The following is a 6,000-nucleotide window of genomic DNA, read 5'->3' on the forward strand; positions in this document are numbered from 1 at the left end:
TGAAAAACAGGCACAGAAATCATGGTCAGGAGGATGCGGGTTCAAATGCCACCATGGGCAAAACAGATGCTTCCATCCTTGGCAGGAGGAATTGTTTGGGCCTTTCAGCATGTTTTCTGGCTAGCATGCTCACCCAGCCTATTTCATGTGGTGCCACTAGCCCCTCCCTTCCCTGGATGCTGTACTATGGGGGGGCAGGCTCAGGGAAGGGGGTTGCTTCCTGTCATGCGCGGCCATGGCTGAGGTAACAGGCAGTACCTTGCTGCTGCCTCCTGGTGAAGAGCAACTTTTCTTCCTGCCCTAGGGAGCATGGGCTAGGAGGGGCAGCATTTCTCTAGACCCATTTCTCCCACATAGTACCCTCCAGTTGTTGGACTACAACTCCCATGACTAGGGTTGCCAGCTCTGGAACATCCCAGGCCCTGAGATTCCAAGGCCCAAACCTGAGACCTAGGGACAGCCCCTGGTGATGTCATTAAGGATGATACATTAAGCATCAACCACAGTTGCTCAGAGCATGTAATTCAAATAAAAAACACAAAGTCTAACAAATGAGAAAATATTTCTCTGGGTGGAAATTAAGATAGAAACCTTAGCTAAAAGGGGGTGTTCCCAGGCCCAGCTGAAGTGAGGGGATAATTCCTTCTCACCTGGGAGGAATCTCCATGGCGACGGGTTTAGTTCGCTCTCCACTTTGTTGCAGTTTTTACTGGAGTCAGATCAGCTCCGTCTGAGGACACATGGGGCTCGAAAATCTGGATTATCCCAAAGCTAGCCTTGGGCTCTCAGCAGGTCAGACGCAGTTTACTGAGAATTGTTTGGTTGGCTACTGGGTGGAGGGTCATCCCCATCATCATTTAAAGAGCCTGTTCCCTCCCTCCCACTCTCACCTTGTTCAGCCCCTTCTGCTTTCTCTGGCCAGTGTTTTGTGTTAGTGCTTCCTCCCTCCACAACCTATGTCCAAGTCTCCCCCACCCATTGATGTACCCTCCAAAACTGCAATAGTGCAATAGCGACAGGGCTAAATGCAACCCCTCACATTACCGCATTAGTGGGGACACTCAAATCACTCAAATCACTTTAGGTAGCCTGTTTTCAATCTTTAACACGCGCGCGCGCGCACACACACACACACACACCTTTCTGTTCATGTTTGCTCAGAAGAAATAAATCTCACCCCCTGCAGTGATAGGTTTTAAGGCTGTCTCACTAAAGAGCTCTTTTGCTTCTCTGTCTCTGTTAAATCAAAATTGCAAAACTGTGCTTCTTGATGTTCTGTAGTTTCTCTGTTATGTAAAATCACTTCTCTGCTTTATTGCACTAAAGATCTTGCCTTCTCATTGCAGGGGGAAAGAGAAAGGGAGAAAGAGGGGTGTGTGGAAGCAGTAGGCAAAAGTGCACACATGGGGAAAAATGGGGTGGGGAACAGCAACTCCGCAGCAGATTACTGGGATGCGGTGAAATTGGGGTGGGGGAGCCAGAAATGGGGAACATTGCAATCCTATGCATCTCTACTCAGAAGTAAGCCCCATTGGGGTCAATGGGCCTTCCTCCCCGTAAATGGCTTTAGAATGGCAGCCGATGTCTCCCAGAGGAGTTCTGAGAAACAAAAAGAGGAACAACAACAACAACAATAATGAGAATCCCTTCCAAAATAGGCAAGCTGAAATCTGAATTCGAAGACTGAATTTGAAGTAGATTGCTGGGATGTGGCAAAATTGGGGGCGAAGGGGGGAGCTCTGGAGGGCTGGGTTCACAAAGATGTCTTCAAATTCAGGTTTCAGCTTGCCCATTTTGGAAGGGATTCTCCTCCTCCTCCTCCTCAATGTGCTTTTATTGCAATAAAGGCACATTCATATGTGCCTTTATTGCTAAACTGTATTAAGTGCATGGAGAAAGCAAGAGAATTCCAGAAAAATGTCTATTTCTGCTTCATTGACTACGCTAAAGCCTTTGATTGTGTGGATCACAACAAACTGTGGCAAATTCTTAAAGTGATGGGAGTACCAGACCACCTTACCTGTCTCCTGAGAAACCTGTACGAGGGTCAAGAAGCAACAGTAAGAACCAGACATGGAACAACCGATTGGTTCAAAATTGGGAAAGGAGTACGACAAGGCTGCATACTGTCACCCTGCTTATTTAACTTATATGCAGAGTACATCATGAGAAATGCCGGGTTGGATGAATCAGAGGTCGGAATTAAGATTGCTGGGAGAATTATCAACAACCTCCGATATGCAGACGATACCACCCTAATGGCAGAAAGCGAAGAGGATCTCAAGAGCCTCTTGTTGAGGGTGAAAGAGGAGAGTACAAAAGCTGGTTTGAAACTCAACATTAAAAAAACGAAGATCATGGCATCTGGCCCCATCACTTCCTGGCATATAGAAGGGGAAGAAATGGAAGCAGTGACAGATTTTACTTTCTTGGGCTCCAAGATCACCGCAGACGGTGACTGTAGCCATGAAATTAAAAGACGCTTGCTCCTTGGGAGGAAAGCTATGGCCAACCTAGACAGCATAGTAAGAAGCAGAGACATCACCTTGCCGACAAAGGTCCGTCTAATCAAAGCTATGGTTTTCCCAGTAGTAATGTATGGCTGTGAGAGCTGGACTATAAGGAAGGCTGAGCGCCGAAGAATTGATGCTTTCGAACTGTGGTGCTGGAGAAGACTCTTACGAGTCCCCTGGACTGCAAGGAGGTCAAATCAGTCCATCCTAAAGGAAATCAACCCTGAGTGCTCATTGGAAGGACAGATAATGAAGCTGAAGCTCAAATATTTTGGCCACCTAATGCGAAGAGAAAACTCCCTGGAAAAGACCCTGATGCTGGGAAAGACTGAAGGCAAAAGGAGAAGGGGACGGCAGAGGATGAGATGGCTAGATAGCATCACGGATGCAATGAATATGAACTTGAGCACGCTCCGGGAGAGAGCGCAGGACAGGAAGGCCTGGCGTACTATGGTCCATGGGGTCACGAAGAGTCGGACACGACTGAACGACTGAACAACAAAATTAAGTGCTAGAACAGCCCTCAAGTCCTTGCTCCAGCAGGGAGATCCAGGCAAGTTCCTCTCTCACAGATGCAGTAGGAGGGAACACACACACACACACACACACACACACCCCGCCCCATGTCATTTATTTTTTTAAAAGCACCAGATCACTCAAGCTTTTCTGGATAAAAGCCAGCCTTTCATCTAGAAACCCTTCATCCTGATTTGTTATGCAGGGCTGCAGTTGGGGGTGGGGGGGTTGAAGGGAGGAAGCCTTCTGTACATGCTCAGAGACATGCTCGAGGGATTTCTGTTTTCCTTGTGGCTTCCCATGAATTATGCTCAGCCCTGTCCCTTAAAAAAAGACAAGTGCTGGGCCTCAGCCATCTCTCAAAATGATCCCTGGAGGTTCGCCTTCGTGGGCCTCGTCCCGGCCATTTTCTCTCTCTCGCTGTGTCTTCCTCTCTTTTCTTCCTCCCACTCTGCCTTTTTCTCCCCTAATTTCATCCCTTTCCCCTCTTTTCTTTCCTCTTTCTCTCTCTCTCTTTCCTTCCCGCTCTTTCCCTTCATGTTTTCCCCTTTCTCCATGCCCCAGCTTTACCCTGAATGACCCAGGCCAGGCCAGGCCAGGCCCCGCTTTAACCTCGCTGCCACCGCCACCCTGCCATGGTTGCTGGCTTTTCCCCTTCACACTTGGCCCATCACAATACCTGCCAGGCCAACCCAACAATTCCAGGCCGCCCTCCCCACCGCCGAGATTAGGCTGGCGAGAGGAGGGTGTGCACCTGTGGATGCTGTCTGAGGGGAGCAGACAGGAGAAGGAAGAGGGCAAAGAGGAGCCGCTGCCGCTTCTCACCTTGCGCAGCCCTCCCGCCATTCCCCTTCCAGGCAGGGCCGCATCCACCTCCTGCTCAGTCTTCACCCTGCCCAAGCGCTGGCTGTTGCTGCTCCTGCTCGGCTGCCACCATCCACTCGCCCAGCTGGGGGAGCGGTGCAGTGCGGGGCTGGTGCTACTAGGGCTGCGGCCGCCAGAGCCGGTGGTGGGAAGCAGACATGGAACAAAAAAGTGCTGAGGCAGTGGGAGCCGTGGCAGTGGAAGCCGGCAAAGAGCTCTTGCCCAGAGATTTCCCCCGCTCCTCTCCTGCCCCGAGAATCAAGGCGAGGCCCAGAGACTCTGGGCGAGGCCCGGAGACCTGGCGACCCTCCCCATGACGCTTGCTGAGGATGGTGGCGGTTGTAGTCTAACGTATCTGGGGGGCACCAGCTTGGGGAAGGCTGCCCTAGACACAGAGCTTGGGGGCTGGGGTGAGGGGAAGCATGCAGTCCTCAATGAACAGGAGACAGACTCTGGCTGCATTCTCCCCACTGAGAGGACAGTATGGATGGCCCTGGCCAGCTGCCTTGCCTGCCTTTGGTCAGTCTTTCCCACCCTGTCGGCCATCTCCTGTCTACCCATGCACCCGCCCTGATTTCACAGCATTAGATGGCTGGGCAATAAGGGAGGGATCGTCCAAGGTGGCCCTGATACCTCTCTTGTCTTCCTTGTTCTCACAGGATCTCCTGTATGTAATATGCTCAACCCATGAAAGAGCAACGGCCACCTGGCTGTTTCTGGGTGAGGGAGGGCACAAGTATGCTAGAGGTGCCAACTGAGCAGAAGAACACACCTTGGTCTCATCTTGTGTCTAACAGCAGAATGATTGCTAGAAATCAGCAGGGGTTCTCACAGCATGGAGAGAAGCGTTATAGCCTGTTGGTTTCCACACAACAAGGTGGGCTAGGTGCAGATAACAGTAGTCAGCTGAAAAGCTGGCAGCTCAAAAAAGTATTGTTAACTCCAGCCTCTGCAGGGGATCACTATGCTTTTGACTTCTCCGCTCTGTTCAAAGAGTTGTGCCTCAGTTTTACTCTAAAAATTAAGTATAAACTGGTATTTTATTTTATTTATTTACAATGTTGATATACTGTTCCACATCTAGACAGATTCCAGAGTGATGAAGAATAACAGATAAAATAATAAAATACCATGTTAAAAATCATTACTATTTTTTTTTTAAAAGAGACAGAATACTGATACAACCGTGGCTGGTCAGTTGAGGAAGGCCTCCTAAAATAAAGATGTTTTCAGGAGACGCTGAAAACAGCACAATGTTGGCTCCTGCCTGACCTCCAGAGGCAGGGAATTCCAAAGAAAGGGGGCCACCACACTGAAAGCTCTTCTCCGGGTGGACTCCAACCAGGCCATAGGTCTGTGCAGAACCACCAGGAGCATGCCCTCCAATGACCTCAGTGATTGGGCAGGTTAGTACGGGAGAAAGCACTCAGGTATTCTAGTCCCAAGTTGTTTAGGTCTTTATACACTAGTGCGAAAACCTTAAACCTGCCCTGGTAGCAAATGGGCAGCCAGTGCAGTCCCCTTAGCAAAGGAACTGTATGCTGAAAAGCAGCAGCCCCCAGCAACAGCAGAGCTGCTACATTCTGCACTAGCTCCAGCTTCCAGAGCAGCCTTAAGGGCAGCCTCACATAGACTGCATTGCAGTAATCCAGTCTTGAGGTTACTAGTGCTTGTACCACTGTGGCCAAGCTATCCCTGTCCAGGAGAGGCCGTAGCTGGCAAACCAGCCAATGCTAGTAAAAGGCACTTCAAACCACAGCGGCCACTTGGGCCTCCAGCGACAATGATGGATCTCAGAGTACCCCCAGACTACAAACCTGATCTTTCAGAGGGAGTGCAACCACATCCAGAACAGGCAATAAGCCTATCTCCCAGACCCAGGAACCACTCACAAGGCTTCTGTCTTGCCAGGATTCTGCTTCAGTTTATTGGCCCTCATCCAGCCCATTACTGAGTCCAGGATTTGCACAGCCTCACCTGATTCAGATGTCACAGACAGATAGAACTGCATGTATCCACCAGCTTTGGATTTATTTAAAAACACACACATCTGTATTAGTATCATAGCATTTCTATGGCAGAAGTATAGGGCTGGCAAATGAGTGTT

This window comes from Heloderma suspectum, chromosome 1, assembly GCF_057233095.1.
Source record: "Heloderma suspectum isolate Gila_16-S chromosome 1, 16-S_ref, whole genome shotgun sequence".
NCBI classification, from domain to species: Eukaryota; Metazoa; Chordata; class Lepidosauria; order Squamata; family Helodermatidae; genus Heloderma; species Heloderma suspectum.